The sequence below is a fragment of the Sciurus carolinensis genome, chromosome 1, assembly GCF_902686445.1.
Source record: "Sciurus carolinensis chromosome 1, mSciCar1.2, whole genome shotgun sequence".
Lineage (NCBI taxonomy): Eukaryota > Metazoa > Chordata > Mammalia > Rodentia > Sciuridae > Sciurus > Sciurus carolinensis.
Genome location: NC_062213.1, coordinates 108,523,324 through 108,540,690, shown reverse-complemented (window position 1 = coordinate 108,540,690; position 17,367 = coordinate 108,523,324). Strand labels below are relative to the sequence as shown.

Below are 17,367 nucleotides of genomic sequence, written 5' to 3'. Positions count from 1 at the left end.
CCCTGTCCTTTTCCACAATCACCTCCCTCCAACGCGCTACCCCAGGCAGCGCAGGATTGGACCTCTGTGCCTCCACCGATACAATATTAGATTCTATGCAAGGACCCCTAATAATACCCACTGAGGTTGTAGGCCCCCCTCCACCTCATATGTGTGCTCTTATTCTTGGGAGAGCTTCTACCACCTTACAAGGTGTTCAGGTCTTCCCTGGCATCATTGATAACGATTACACTGGAGAAATTAAAATACTGGCCACAGCTATTAACGGAGTAGCGGCCATCCCTGCAGGAACAAGAATTGCACAATTAATACTCCTTCCCCTCAATTCAGGAAACACTCCCGCTGCCCCAAATTCACCACAAAACACAGCCTCTTTAGGTTCCTCTGATGTATATTGGGTCCAACCTATCTCCCACAAAAGACCCACTCTTACCTTATTTATTGAAGGAAAGAAATTCCAAGGAATCCTAGATACTGGTTCGGACGCCACAGTTATTTCTCAAAAATATTGGCCATCAGAATGGCCCCTAACCTCATCACTAACTGACCTTAAAGGAATAGGGCAATCAAAAAACCCCTTAGTTAGCTCCAGGGCGCTCAATTGGACTGACACAAAAGATAACACAGGAAATAAAGGAACTGTTACCCCCTTCGTTGTTCCTGATCTCCCTGTCAACCTTTGGGGACGAGACATTCTAAGCCAAATGAAAGTTATTCTTGCTAGTCCCGACTCTTTAGTCACTCATCAAATGCTTTGTATGGGCTTTATCCCTGGTACAGGCCTTGGGAGGCTAGGACAAGGACAGGTTGAGCCTGTACAGCCCATACAAAAAACAGACAAATTTGGACTTGGGTATGTGGATTTTTAGTGTCGGTCCCTGACCCTCCTGTACCCCATGCAGACAAAATTATTTGGGAAACTCAAACTCCTGTGTGGGTGGATCAGTGGCCCCTTACCCAAGAAAAATTAGAGGCTGCCTCCATGTTAGTACAGGAACAGTTGACAGCCAGCCATGTGGAACCCTCAACCTCACCCTGGAACACTCCTATTTTTGTTATTAAGAAGAAATCAGGCAAATGGTGCCTTTTACAGGATTTGCGCGCTATCAATAAGGTTATGCGCCCGATGGGGGCATTACAGCCAGGCATCCCTACACCAGTAGCTATTCCTAGGGACTATTATAAAATGGTCATCGACTTAAAAGATTGCTTTTTTACTATTCCTTTACATCCTGAGGACAGATCCTATTTTGCTTTCAGCCTTCCCCGCATCAATTTTCAGGGCCCTATGCAAAGATTTCAATGGAAGGTCCTTCCCCAAGGTATGGCTAACAGCCCTAGTCTTTGCCAAAAATATGTTGCTCAAGCAGTAGACCCTGTGAGAGAGCGGTGGCCACAAGTTTATATATTACATTATATGGATGATTTGTTAATTGCTGCACCTAATACCTATGATCTTAACAATTGTTATTTGGATCTCTATAAGGCCCTTACTGCCTTGGGACTTCAGATAGCCCCTGATAAGCTTCAGACCCAGGACCCCTACACCTACTTGGGCCTCAAACTTCAAACTAATCAAATTAAAATCCCTAATATACAATTGCGTGTGGACCATCTCCACACTCTTAACGATTTCCAAAAATTACTAGGGGATATCCAATGGCTAAGACCATATTTAAAACTACCCACCTATGTGCTTTTGCCTCTTAATGATATTTTAAGGGGAGATTCTGACCCTTCTTCTCCTCGAGAGCTTACTCCTGAGGCGCGGCAAGCATTAATTCAAGTCACAGAAGCCATTGCTCAACAATTTGTTACACAAATATCTTATAACCTTCCTTTGGTTTTGGTTATATTACACACCCCTCATACACCCACGGGACTATTCTGGCAGCGGGATCCATATTTTAAAAATAAAGGTTGCCCCTTGCTTTGGGTTCATTTGCCCGCCACATCCTCTAAAGTTATTGCTGTCTATCTTGCTCAGGTAGCTTCTATCATATCCAGACAATTGATTTCTGATGTACAGATACTCTCAAGCACCATACAATATCTTCAAGATCAGGTGGATTCCTTAGCAGAAGTGGTCCTACAAAATAGGAGAGGTTTCTATGCCAACAAGTCAGGAATTGTTAAGGACACGATCAAACGGCTGCAGGAAGACTTAGAAAAACGCCGACGAGCACTGGCTGATAATCCACTATGGACTGGATTCAGTGGACTCCTTCCCTATCTCCTTCCCTTCCTAGGTCCCCTCCTTTGCTTGCTGCTTATTGTATCTATAGGCCTTTTGATATTCAACAAGATCATGGCTTTTCTTAGAGTTCAAATTGAGGCTATACAGGCGAAACCTATTCAGGTTCATTACCATCGACTGGAGATGATGGATCGCGATGGTGCAACATCTGATCAATATTAGATCTTAATAAACCATCACCCCTGTGAGCTGAACTGGACAGCCAATGATGGGTAAGATTCATGAGAGCTCATACCAACCTAAGACAGGAAATGAGGGCTAGAGCCTCATTATCCAATGACGGGTAAGGATGTTGCTCTGCCACGGACAACCTAAGACAGGCGCAGTTCCCGAGGGATTGTCACTCCAGCTTTGTACCTGTTCGGGCAAGCCGTGCCCCGCCTCGCCACATAGCCTCTATCACCCCCTTAAAATATGGCTATCGAAATATGGTCAATAATTTTATATAAGAAAGGGGGAAATGTCAGGGACCAAGAAGTTCTCAGAATTCTGAGAACATTCTGACCTTTACAATAGGCAGCAGCACCCCTCCCCCACTCCTGGCTGATAATTCTGACAGTATGGCGCCTATGGCGCCATCCCTGCTTCTCTTCCGGGACTACACCTTCCCGCCGGTGCGAACTTCACCTTCCCACCAGCGCGAACTTGCACCCTATCAGGAGCCCAATAGAAGAACACAGCCAACCAGCCTGCACCTCGTCATACCCCTCATTCCCTCAGCATAAATACCCATGAGAACAATAAAAATTTGCAGCTTGATCAGAATTCCTGTTTTGCTGCCACTCCCTGTGTCTCTTGTCCCTTTCATTCTTTCTCTCTTAGGTTTGCCGTCCTGCGTTGATGTCCCACGGGCCGGGACAGTGACTAACACACACACACACACACACACACACACACACACACACCATAATAGTAGATTATAACTTCAAATGTTAAGGATGTTTATCCCTCCATAGTGGAGTTATAGGATGGTATTTATTTTCTTCTTTGTATATTTATTTGGATGTTTTTAAATAATTTTTAAGTGGTACCATGACTACCTGGGGAGGGGGTGGGGGAAGGCAGACACTCTATAGAGAGGAAGAGAATTATTTTATTTTAAGCATCTGTGGTGACTTTTTTTTTTAAACTGAAAATGATGAATTATTCTACATACAAGGACAAAAAAGAGGAGTGTTTGCTTGTCAGCTGAATCAGAATATTCAAACTGAAGGATGGTTTAGAAATAATTTAATCTAACTCCCTTTATTTTACAGGAAAAAAAAGTTCAGATTTATCCAAGGTCACATTGATAGTGTTTAGAATCCAAACAGTAGTTTGATTTTCTAATTCCCAGGATCTTTAGCTTATCTTTCTTCCTTTCTACATATGTATAATGTAGTAGCTGGCATCTGTGTTCTAACTCTGAAAAGAGAAAGGAAGTTTTGGGGTTCTTTTCATTTGTTGTTTGTTTTTTTTTGTTTTTTTTTTTTGTTGTGCTGGGTTGAACTCTGGGCCTCAAGTATTCTGCCACTGTCCCCAACCCAAAAAGAAGTAATTTAAATAACATAGGAATGTAGCTTTTCTTCCTGTTTTTGAATTGGCATTTGCCAAAACGAAGAAACAAAGAAGCCACATACAACCAGGCATGGTGGCACATACCTGTAATCCCAGAGAGTAGGAGGATAGCAAGTTCAAGGCCATTCTGGGCAATTTAGTGAGACATGTATCGAAATAAAAAGGGCTGAGGATGTAACTCAGTGGTAGAGCCGCCCCCTGGGTTCAATCCCCAGTACCAAGAAAAAAAAGAAGATGACAGAAAAGAAAAGCCACATATACCCTTTATACTTATCTGCATAATAGCCCATTTGAAATAATAATAATTTGAAACTTCATGATGATAATTTAAATATCCCTTTTTCTAAAATCTTCTTTTCCCCCCTATCTAGTACTATTAACCTCCCTAAAGGCCACTGACTGAAAACAAAAAGTAAAAATTAAAATTAACTTCCCTGAGGCCTGGCTTGAATCTGATTTTTTTTTTTTTTTTTTTTTGTGGTGCTGGGGATCGAACCCAGGGCCTTGTGCTTGCGAGACAAACACTCTACCAACTGAGCTATCTCCCCAGCCCTGAATCTGAGTTTTTGATGGCTAATGTTAGAAATGTGTGATGTGGGACTGGGAGTATATAACTCTGGTAGAGCACTTGCCTAGCATGCCAGAGTTCATTCCCCAGCACTGCCAGAAAAAAAAGTTTCATAGAATTTTGATGAAGAGACTGTGATTGTCCAATGTGACACATCCTTATATTAGAAAGGTAGTCATGTGTATTTTTGTTCATCGATTTAAACATACAACTATTTATTGAGCTCCTGCCACGAACTGCTTATAAAGTAACAATTGAAATAGACCCAATCACTGACTTGGAGCTTAGTTTTGTATGTAAGTCTCTGCTAAACTTGTATTATAAGGCAAAAACCATGTCTTATTCATCAGTACAATGAATGTACTGTAGGATTTCTCTTATTTGTGGATGAAACGAATAAATTCTGCCATAGTTACTTTGCCATTAAAATCTAAGTGGTTGCCAAGCATGGTGGCAAATGCCTATAATCCCAGTGGCTTGGGAAGCTGAGGCAAGAGGATTGCAAGTTCAAAGCCAGCCTTAGGTACTTAGCAGGGCCCTAAGCACCTTAGCAAGACCCTATCTCAAAATAAAAGGAATAAAAGGGCTGGGGATGTGACTCAGTGGTTAAACCCCCCTGGGTTAAATACCTGGTACCAAAAAATACAAAAAATAAAACTAAGTAGTTATGGGGTAGGGGATGAAGCTCAGTGGTAGAGCACTTGCCTAGCATGCATGAGGCCAGGGGTTCTATACCTCAAACTTACACTTACGTAGATTGAGAAATAATGTGGACTAAAAAACTGATATGAACGTACTCTAAACTTTAACGTGCTCCTTCCAAAGCCCACCCATCATTCAAATCATTCAAAATTGGGTCTAATACTTGGTTATAAAAAGAATTCTGGTTCTCTCTGATATACAGATGAGGAGGGAATAATAGAAGTTCAATAAGGAGAGGGGGAAGAATAGAAGTTCATTGATTAGACAAAGGGGAATGAAGGAAAGGGAGGGAAGATGGGAATAGGAAAGACAGTAGAATGAATATAGAATAACTTTCCTGTATTCATATATAAATGCACAACCAGTATAACTCCACATCATGTACAACCTCAAGAATGGGAAGTTATTCTCCACATATGTATAATATGTCAAAATACACTCTGCTGTCTTATATATCTAAGAAGAACAAATCAAAAAAGTGAAAAAGAAAAAAAATTCTGAGGGTTGGGGTTGTAGCTCAGTGGCGGAGCGCTTGCCTAGCACATATGAGGCACTGGGTTCAATCCTCAGCACCACGTAAAAATAAATAAATAAAATAAAGGCATTGTGTCCATCTACAACTAAAAAAATAAGATAAAATAAAACTATTGATGTTAATTTTACAATGGTTTTTATAGTCTCATGAGATAATTTGTGGAAGTAATCTGAGTGATATGACCTATAATTTTTGGAAGCTTCCAAATACCAACACTTAACAGAAATCTTTAATATATTTTAAATGACCAGAATATTAGGAACTTTTAAAGTTTTGGAGATTCATTGATATGTAGCCATATCTTTTCATTTACTCTCAGTCAAATCAGGATCTGTGCTTTTAATCAAAGAAGCAAAAGCTTTTAAGGGCATAATTCTATTATCTCCACTATAAATAATTGATTTTTCTACTTTAATTTGCCTGAGAAGTAAACACAACCTTAAAAAGCAAAGACTTGACCCTCCCTAGGTCTTTTACACCTAACAGAGACAATGATGCTTACCTAGGACCTCCAAGAGTTAGCTTCTTCTGTGTCTTCTAAAGGAAAGAGAACAGATTGTCTTTGGCACTGGTGTAAATGGGGGAAGGCAATAGCTGTACGTGACCTTGTGTTCTGACATGGTTCTGGCATCTGTGCAGTATCTTTTTGGTAGCCTGTACTTCCGTCACTTTCTAGCAAATATAGAGACTAGGCACCTGAGATCTGAGATAACTGCCTTATGAGTAGGAGAAAGAGACCCCATATTATTCAGTCTTAGATGGGTTTTAGAGCCCAGTAAATGAGCAGGCCACTGGAAGAAGTATGTGAGCTTGGATCTCAGAGCGTATGTGCTCTGAAACTGAAATCATAAACCAGAACATCTGATGTGTGTCTCATACACAATGAGGGAGGGAGGGCTGCTGACGGAAATGTCACAGGCAGCTGCTTTTAGCGCTTGGCTCTCACTGATGAAACTTCCCCCTCTACTGCTATGCCCCACCCTCTTCCTGCATGAGAGCCATTTAGGGCTCTTTAGTTCTATGCTGCATCCTCTGAAACAGACCATAAATTGGTATCTCTTACATCGGTCTAGCTCATGGTTTGTTGGTATGCCTGACAGGCTATAGAAATAACTGGCTCAGCTACTATTTGAGCCAGGAAAGTCTACCTTAAGAGTCTCTTATGTGCCCTGTCCTGAAAGGTTAAGAATATGACCTATGGTCCTAATTAAGCTCCTTGTTAAGCAGTGTCCCTTGAACAAGTTGTTTTCTTCTATATGACTAAGCATATAGGAGAATGTGTGAACTCATAGTGGGACTATGAGAACATGCTAGTCCCTCATTCTGGAATTCTTTTCCTTTCACTTTTCCATTGACAAATTCTCCTTATTCTTTTGGTTTAAGTTGAAACGTGAATTTTGGGAGAGACCTTTCCTGACCCTACTTTCCTATTGCTCAAAACCAGGATAGTCCCTCAGTTTGGCACTTTTTTTGCAACCAGTGTCTTGTGAATTATTACAATATTGTTCCATGCCTATATTCCCTATTAAAAACCAAGGGTCAGGTGTAGTGGTGTGTGCCTGTAATCCCAACTACTTGGGAAACTGAGGCAGGAGAATCACAAGTTTGAAGCCAACCTCAGTGACTTAGTGAGATCCTGTCTAAATAAATAAATAAATAAAATGAAATTTAAAAATCCACTAGCTTCCCATAGAAAAAATATCATGTAAACTGTAACTACATTTGAGAATGTGTTCAACAACTTCAAGTAGGTTGCTGAAACTGGCCTGGAATTTACAATCCTCCTGCCTCAGCCTCCCAAATTGCTGGGATAACAGGCATGTACCACCATACCCAGCTTCAAATAAATTCTTAACAAAATACCTTCTTTTTGTTAACTCTAGTTATTCTAAAATATTAACCAGAACTTGAGTATTTAATTCTATCTAGAAACTGTTCAGAGTGGATTTAAAACTGAAAAGAGGATAACCAGCTTTATATGTTGTTCATTGATTTTTTAAAAAATATTTATTTTTTAGTTGTAGGTGAACACAATACCTTTATTTTATTTTTATGTGGTGCTGAGGATGAAACCCAGGGCCTCACTGGTGCTAAGCAAGTACTCTACCACTGAGCCACAACCCCAGCCCTGGCCACTCATTGATTTTTGATTCAACAATTATTGGTAAGCACCACATCAGGTACTTTTCTAGATTTATGGAAATATTAATAAATAACACAAATTTTTGCCCTTAAGAAAGTAATTAAAGGACTACTATAGCATAGACTGTACTCACCAAATACTCCACGGTTCCTTGCTTTACCCAGCCTCCCTTGCCAGTTAGGTTGGGATCATGTGATTACAGCTGGCTAGTGACCTGTGAAGGAAGTAACATGTATCATTTTTCAGGCTGAGGAAGTATAAATTAATGTGCTCCCTCTAACCTTTTCCCCTGTCAACAACCTCAGAGGTTTACATGTTCCACTTGGGTCAGTTTCAAGGTATAGTCTGAGTCATCTTGGTTACTGAACCTCTTAATCTATTTGTGTGCTAAAATAAAATACCTGAACCTGGGAAATTTCCAAATAATATAAATTTATTTCTCACAATTCTGGAAATTGAGAAGTCTAAGATCAAGGTGAAGAAGTTTTAGTATTTGTTAAGGGCAGCTCTCTGCTTCTGAGACAACCCCTTATTGCTGCATCTTCTGGAGGAGACAAATGCTGTGTCCTCATATGTAAGAAGGGACCAAAGGAACAAACTTGTCCTCTCAAGCCCTTTTATAAGGCACTGATCCATTCATAATTAGTGAATCATGTCCTAATCACCACCTAAGGCCCCACCTCTTAATGCTCTTGCAGTGGGGATTAAGTTTCAACATGAATTTTGAAGGAGACATAAACATTCAAACAATAGTATTCTATCTCTGGTCCTCCAAAATCGATGTCCTTCTCACATATGAGATATTCATTCCATTCCAGTAGTCCCAAACGTCTTAACTTGTTCCAGTATCAACCTTAAGGTCTTAAGTTCAAAGTCTCATCCAAATATCTTCTAAATCACAGGAGGCTCAGGATATGATTAATCCTAAGGCAAATTCCTCTCCAACTGTGAGCATGAAGTCAAGCAAGTTCTGTGGTTCCAAAAGATAGGCACAAGAGAGACATTCCCATTCCAAAAAGTAGTAACAGACAGGAGGAAGGGATAACAGGTCCCAAAGAAGTCCAAAACCTACTAAGACAAATAGCATTAAACCTTGAGGCTGGATAACAATCTTCTTTGACTCTATGTCCCACTTTCTGGACACAATGGAGCACAGGTTGGGCTCCCAAGGCCCTAGGCAGCCAAACCTCCACAGCTTTGCTGGGTGCAGTGCATGCTATAGATCTGGGGGCGGGGGTGGGGGGGTGGGGGGTGGTTAGAGTTGGATGCCTTTGCCTCTCTAAACTGGTGCTACATCACGTGCTTCTACAGTTTTGGAGTCTCAGAGGTAGCTGTGCTCCTTTAACCCCTCTAAACATTGTTCTTATAGGGGCTGTTGGCAGTGGCCTTGACCCCACTGCTCTGCTGGGCGTTGCCCTGGTGGGGGTCTCTGTGGCTGCCGTGCCCCTGACTCAGTTCTCTGCCTGAGACTCAAGGCTCTCGGAGACAGCCTTTGAAATCTAGTTGGAGGCAGCAACCTCCACAGCTCTTATACCCCACATTCATACCTAGTTGGCCCAACAAGGACACTGCCAAAATTTATCACTTAACTTTCTAGAAGGGCAGCATGAGCCACACCTGGGCCAGCTAGAACCACAGCTAGGGTAGCCGAGGAGTGTTGCTGTGGAATGCAGGGAGCAGAGCCTTTAGGCTCCACATGGCCCACAGGCCTCCCCTTCAAAACCATTCTGCCCTCAAGGCCTTAGCACTCCGCCTGTGATGCCACTGCAGCCTCAGAAATCTCTGAAATGCCTCAGAGTCATTCTTCCTTTGTCCTGATGAATGGCATTTGGCCTCATTCTAGCCATACTAATCTCCTTATCAAATGGTTGTTGGGATCAAACCCTTGGTATTCTCTCTCAAGCAGGCTTTTACAATCTGACCAACCTGAAAATTTTCCAAATATTTAAGTTCTGCTTTCTTTTTAAATTCTATCTTTAAGTTTCTATCCTTACATTTTACTATTGTCACAGGAGGTCTGAAGGGACCTCGATTGAGGAAAGCAGGGAGTTCAGCATACGTGACAGAAAAGAATTTTAGCACGTACCAGTCAGAGATACAAAGGTTTATTTAGGAGAGACACACCCAAGGGAGAATGTGGGCTATCTCAAGAATTAGTAGCTTTTGGGGTAAAACAAGGAATATACCTTTAAGGGAGAATGTGGGCTATCTTCAGGGAGACAAATAGCAACCCCTTAGTATGGGTGTTAACATTTGGTGGAGGGGGGTTAATATTTGTAGAGGGACAGTAGTTAGGGACTGGACTAGAAATAGAATCAGGGCAGAGTTACACAATTTCATGTCAGTTTTTCCTGTGCTTGGGTATTGCCCTCATGTTTTGCAGGTAGGAGCATGGGTCAAGGGTGCGGGCCAAAGGAGTGGGCTGAGTTGCTTAGGAGTTCCAAAGGTTCATGGGCGTTTCCTGCATTTCAGTGGTTCAGTTTATCTTTCCTTCCCTTTTCTGTATCCCCAAATTCCTATCTCACTGTAAACAGTCAAAAGAAGCCAGGCAGGGCTGGGAATATAGCTCAGTTAGTAGAGCGTTTGCCTAGCATGCACAAGGCTCTAGGTTCAAGCCCCAGTGCCACGCACACACACAAAAAAGAAGCCAGGCAGGCCTCCTCAGTACTTTCCTTAGATATTTCTTCCATCATCTGGGCATGGTGACACAAGCCTGTAATCCCAGCTCCTCAGGAGGTTGAGGCAGGAGGATTGCAAGTTAGAGGCTAGCCTCAGCAATTTAGCGAGGCCCCAAGCAACTTAATGAGATCCTGTCTCAAAAAATAAGAAGGGCTGGGGATGTGGCTTAGTGATTAAGTGCCCCTGGATTCAATCCCCAGTACCAAGAGATTTCTTCAAATATCCTAGTGTCTTTGTTCACAAGTTCTGCCTTCCACAAAGCATTCAGCTAAGTTCGTTGTCATTTTATAACAAGAGTGGTTTCCAGAGCCTTGTTTTTCATTTCTGAGACCTCATCAAAACAACCTTTATTTTCTATATGTCTACTAGTGTTCTATCACAATCACTTAAGTAATCTCTAAGGAGATTTAGGCTTTCTCTACAGCTCTCATCTTCTGAGCTGTTACCTGAATTGTCCTTAATGCTCTGTTTGGGGTGATCTAGGTTTTTTATAGCATGCACCTCCAAACTCTTCCAGCTGCCACACATTGCCCAGTTCCAAAGCTGCTTCCACAGTTTTGATATTTATTAGCAACAAACCACTTTTTTTTTCTTTCTTTTTTTCTTTTGTGTGTTAGAGGGTGGGTGGGTGGGGGGTTACCAGAGATTGGACCCAGGGGCACACTACCCTAAGCTACATCCCATCCCCTTTTATTTTTTGAGAGTCGCACTGAATTGCCTAGACTGCCTCCAATTTGTGAAACTCCTGCCTTCTGATTTCCTGGGATAACAGGTGTGCATTACTATGCCTGGTTCTGCAACATGCCACTCTTGATAGAAATTTCTGTCTTAGTCTGGTTGTGCTGATATTAAAAAAAAAAAAAAAAAAAAGTCAAGACTCAGTAATTAAGAAATAACAGTAATCTGTTTGTCAGCCAGGCATAGTAGCACATGCCTATAATCCTAGCGGCTCAGGAGACTGAGATAGGAGGATCACAAGTTCAAAGTCAGTCTCAGCAATTTAGCGAGACCCTGTCTTTAAATAAAGTTAAAAATAAAAAAAAAAAAGAACTGGTATGTGGCTCCGTGATTATGTATCCCTAAATTCAATCCCTGTTACTAAAAAAGCAAAGAGACCTATTTGTCACCAGGCGCAGTAGCACACACTGGGGAGGCTGAGACAGGAGAATCACAAGTTCAAAGACAGCGTCAGCAACTTATGGAGGCACTAAGCAACTTAGTGGGACCCTGTCTCTAAATAAAATATTGAAAAATGGACTGGAGAGGCTGGGGTTGAAGCTCAGTGGTAGAGCACTTGCCTAGCATGTGTGCGGCACTGGGTTCAATCCTCAGCACCACGTGAAAATAAATAAATAAAGGTATTTTGTTCATCTACAACTAAAAATATTTTTTAAAAGGGGCAGGGCTGGGGATGTGGCTCAGTGTTTAAATGTCCCTGAGTTCAATCCCCAGTACGCACCCCCCCCCAAAAAAAATCTATTTGTTAGTTCTGGAGACTGAGAGACTGAGAAGTATAGAAATAAATTACCATGGCATGGTGTCTGGTAAGGGCTGGGACTCTGCTTCCAAGTTGGCTCCTTGTCCTTACATGGCAGAAGGGATAGAAGGGCAAAAGAGGGATACCCTATGTGAAGTCTCTTTTATGAGGTATTAACCCCATTCATAAGGGTACATGACTTAATCACCTTCTAAAGGCCCACCTCTTAACACTGTTACACTGATGAAGTTCCAACATGAATTTCAGAGGGAATACAGGCATTCAGACCATAACAGCAATAAAGGTAAGGAGCAGAGCAACACTCAACTAAACTGCTTGCCAACCTACTAGACACATGACATGTGTGTCATATACATTTTGGTTGTTTAAGCCACTGAGAATTCAGTGTTTGACTGCTAGGGTAGACAGCATTAATTACCCTTAGTAATGTAACTCCTCTTATTTACTTAATACTTTTTATTACTAGGCACAGTACTAGGCTGTTTGTAATACTGATTTGTTGTTAAAATCCTGAAAATTCACTTTGCTGGCCAAGAGGGAGGCATATTCCATGTTCATTCTGAACGGTTATATTCAATCTCACCAGATATGTTCCTTTCTTTTCTTTTTCTTTCTTTCTTTTTTTTTTTAAAGCACTAGTTCTAAGATTGATGTAAACCTTGAAATTTTAGAGGGAAAAAGGATTTTAGGCTTATTCTAGAGGACAAAACTCAGATGTGTCCTTAGATCCTGACTCTATGGTATTTGAGTAAGTTATTCAATCTAGCTTATTTTTTTCATAGGTAAAATTGAGGATGATGTTTTGCTACTAATATCACAAGGTTATTGATGATCAAAATGAACTATCTCTGTATGTGTGTGTGTGTGTGTGTGTGTGTGTGTGTGTGTGGTGTTGAGGGACTGAACCCAGGGCTTTGTGCATACAAAGCAAGCACTCTACAATTTGAGCTATATCCTCAGCCCCCCAAATGAGCTAACTATTTAAACTGTAAAGCATTCATACACTTATGACTGTTCTCATTGAATCTAAGACATAACTGCATGTAAAAAAAAATTCTGTAAGTTAATCTATGACGCAATTTTTTTATCACTCAGTCCTTATTGAAAGGACTTATTAAGATTTATTTGTACACATTGTATTTTTAATTTGTGTGTGTTTGTGTGTGTACTGCTGGGATCAAAACTAAGGCCTCATGAACACTAAGCACTCACTCTATCACTGAGCTTCATTTCTAGTCTTACAGTTTTTGACTTTTATCATATATCACACGTGCATTAATGAAAGGAAAATATAAAGGAAATAACTCAGTTTAGGTAGCTCTAAATGTCTTTATATTCAGAGTTTGTCTTCTGAATTCCTTTTTCTGTTTTGTTTTGGTTTGATTTGGTTTTTGAGACAGTCACCCTAAATTGCCCAATCTGAACTTGAATTTGGCAATCCTACTTTTCTCAACTTTCGAAGTAGCTAGAATTGTAGGCATGTGCTACTATGCCTGACTTGAATTACTCTGTGTGTGTGTGTGTGTTATGTTTTACTGGGGAGTAAACCCAGGGGCATTCTGCCACTGAGCTACACCCAGTGCCCTTTTTTTTGTACTAGGGATTAAATCCAGGGGTACTTAACCACTGAGCCACATCCCCAGCCCTCTTTTTTTTAAATTTTGAGATAGGATATCACTGAGTTGCTTAGCGTCTCACTAAATTTCTTTCTTTTTTTTCTAAGTATTTTTTTAGTTGTCCATGAACCTTTATTATTTATGTATTTATTTATATGTGGTACTGAGGATCAAACCCAGGGCATCACACATGCCAGGCAAGCACTCTACCACTGAACCTCAAACCCAGCTCTGCCTCACTAAATTTCTGAGGCCGACCTTGAATTCACGATCCTCCTTCCTCACCAAACCTCTGGGATATAAGCATGCACCACTATGCCCGGCTTTTTTTTTTTTTTTTTTTTTTATCTTGAGACAGGATTTTTCTAACTTGTCAAGGCTCACAATTCTCCTGCCTCAGTCTCCTAAATAGCTGGGATGACAAGTGTGCGCCAGTGTACCTGGTCTGATTCACTTTGAATCACTTTTGACTCTGAGTCATCGATGTCAGTATTTTTCAGCATAGTATTACCAGTGCCATCAAGAGCTCTGATGATGCTGGTTGAGGAGGTGCATGTCTGTAATCCCAGCAACTCAGGAGAAAGAGGCAGAAGGATCACAATTTTGAGGCCAGCCTCTGCAACTCGTGAGACCCTAACTCAAAATAAAAATTGAAAAGGGCTGAGCTCAGGGAGGGATATTGGCCAAATTATTTTATTATTTCATGTGCTCAGACAAATATATAACAACAAATCCCATCAAAAATAAATAATAAACAGAAGGACTGGAGGTGCATCTCCAGGGTGAAGCATGGTGACACATGTTTGTAATCCCAGAATCCCGGGAGCTGAGGAGGAGCCAGCCTCAGCAACTTATTAAGGCCCTAAGCAACTCAGAGAGACCCTGTCTCAAAGTTTAAAAAAAAAAAAAAAAAAAAGGGCTGGGGATGTGGTTCAGTGATTAAGTGCCCCTGGATTCAATTCCTGGTACCAAAAAAAAAAACCCCACTGAATGGTTTTCACATTCCTCAGGCAGGTCTCCATTTTTCCTGAGGTTTACTTACAAACCTCTGGCAGCCATGTTTTTGTTTGTGGCTTGCTTGCTTGTTTTCTGTGGTACTGGGGATCAAACCTAGGGCCTGTGTGTATTAGGCAAGCACTCTGCCTCCATTCTTCAAGTTTTGATGCCCGTGCTTTTTTGATCATAGAAGGTGTCAATGGAAGGTTTTCAGGCAACAGTAGGATTCATATTCCTTCCACAACTGGTTAAGGCAACAAACTTAAAGTCCATGGGTTTCAGTTATCTGTTTTACCAGGAATAATAGTGACCAAGTTTGTGCATGAACAAACAACCAAACTATATTTCTGGGCAGGCCTGTAAAGCACCATCCATTGTAAGATACCACTCAATTTAAGAGATGTTGGGCTGGGGATGTAACTTGGTGGTGGAGTGCTTCCTGGGAGTCTGGGTTCAATCCCCATCACTACAAAAAAAAAAAAAAAAAAAAAAGAGAGAGAGAGAGAGAGAGATTTTAAAATATAATACAATGTATGTGTCTTGGAGTAAATAAATGTAGTACTTTTCTTTCATAAATAAGAATATGTAGTGATAAGGCCCCTAGAATTTCAGCTACCCCGAAGCTCACAGGTCATTCTTTCACTTCCATTCCACTGTTGGCACTCTAATACAGGCCTTCACACTCTTAAATCTAGGACAAGATCATAGAAGGATCCAGGATAAAGGGAAAAAAGAACTGGCTTTGGTATCTGAAGATGTTAGTATGACTCTCAGCCTTGCAGTTTTTCTTATGTGCTACTTTGGAGGGGTCAAGTCACTACGGGGGGGACATAATTGATTCAGAAGGTTTTTGGTCAAGGGAAGCCTTAATGTATACAGAAGGACTTTGTAAATTGTAAAATCTCTAGGCAAGCAGAGGGTTGAGTACCAGGAGCTGAGCTGGGTACTTGGCATGCTGTATCTCATTTGATCTGATATAAATGTTAAGGTGTATAATGACTTTATGGTTACCTTGCTGCCTAATCTATCCTAAGATGTTCTTCTCCTTGATTTCCTCCTCCTCCTCCTTCCTTTCTGAAATACCCCTTTCATTGCCTCACACCTTGAAGTGTAAATCTTCTGTGACTACCTTTTGTATCATAAACAAAAGTCGATGACTAGGAGCACATCACAGAGCTTGCTGGGTAGCCAGACTCATTTGAGATAAGAGACCCTTAGGCTACCACTGTACTGCTTTCCCTGTGACTCATTCCAGAACTTGTCTTCAGAACCATGGCAGACTTACTTTCTGCCATGGTCCTGGGGCTAAAATGTCCAAAATGAATCCAAAATTCAGGGTATTGATCTAAACAGGCATTAGACAATTTGTACAGATTCAGCTGCACAGAAAATTGGCATTCAAAAAATCTGGCCATAGAAACCAGAGACACTTAATAACAAGGAGCTAGTTTGGGGAGCTGTAACTTTATTAATGGGAGAAGTTACTGGCAAGAAATCTAGTACTAGTTAATTAAGTATAAGGCAGAACACTCCCCACCCCCGACCCCCGCCCTGACACGTACACATACCAAAGCCAGATTACCTCTGAGACTGAGACTCTGAAAAGGACTTAGTCTACATGTTCTTCTTCCAGTAGGGAGAATTAAAACTCATGAAATGAAGTGATTTTTTTTTCCTTTTCATTTTTTTTAGGTGTAGATGGACACCTTTATTTTATTTATTTATTTTTATGAGGCACTGAGGATTGAACCCAGTGCCTCACATATGCTAGGAAAGTGCTCTACCACTGAGTTACACCCCAAACTCTGAAGTGAATCTTAATACGCAAGTTAGGATTACAGATCCAAGTTTAGAGGATAGAGAGATATGAGGCATACTTTTATACCAGGCAAATGAAATGAAATACTATCTTGAATTATTAATAGGTGGGGTAGGGTAGAGTGAGGGGTTAAAACAATAAGCTTTATTATGTTTCAAATGTCTGAAAGATAGAGGAGCAAAGCTCCACAAAAATTTGGGGACTCCCAAGACCAATTTCAAGACTTCCTTCTTTAGGACAGCAATGCTGCCATGTTTAATTTGTAATTCAATATAAAATTAACATCATCCTCTGATTATTTTTTCTACAGGCATATTGACTCCCTGTTGAGAGTTTAAGCTTAAGGGCAGTCATGGTGTCTTGCTTTCTGAAATATTCTGCATGCCCAATACCTAGCGTAATGCCATATATGCTTGGAAATTTTTTTAATGTCACCTCTTCCTATTTAAATCTGGTAAGAGATAATATCTTCTATGATGTCTGTAAAGGTGAGGACCCAGACATTCAGCACGTTTTTCAAAGAACCCAGCCACTCCAGAAAATCTATTTTATTTGCAGAACTATTGCAAAATCTGACACTCCTCTTCACTTCACTGGAATTCCCTTGTCATTGCCAAATGTTGCTTTGCCTCGTGGAAATTCTTGGCCAGACCTATGGATTGCCAGACCTCACAGCTGTTGACCCTTAAAGTCCAAATCTCCTATAATTTCAAATCAAACAACATTTCTTAAAGACTTAATAAGAGCAGGCACTGAGATAGTTGCCAACAAAATATGAAACATGACTGTTGCCTTTGAGTTGATATAGTTTATATAACAAACATATGAATATTTAAATAGCAAATACAGGCTTCAGTGACAGTTATGAACAGGAGAAGAGATAAGAAAGGAAAAAAATGTGTAAGAACTCACTGGAGGGAGACATTAATTTTACTCCTATGAAGGAAGCAAAGAGTTCATTTTATATTTTGTTTTTCTTCCCTTTTTTCCTTCATGT

The 17,367-nt window shown here is 40.8% G+C and overlaps 1 protein-coding gene across 1 annotated transcript in view; it reads right to left on the bottom strand.

The window, feature by feature from the left end:
* Positions 1–6,158, bottom strand: part of Slc16a1 (solute carrier family 16 member 1) — a 57,036-nt gene extending 50,878 nt beyond the window's left edge. The window contains exon 1 of the mRNA XM_047552315.1: positions 6,122–6,158. The gene's annotated coding sequence lies outside the window, so the exon portion shown is untranslated. The remainder of the gene's footprint in view (positions 1–6,121) is intronic.
* Between the last annotated feature and the right edge of the window lie 11,209 nt (positions 6,159–17,367).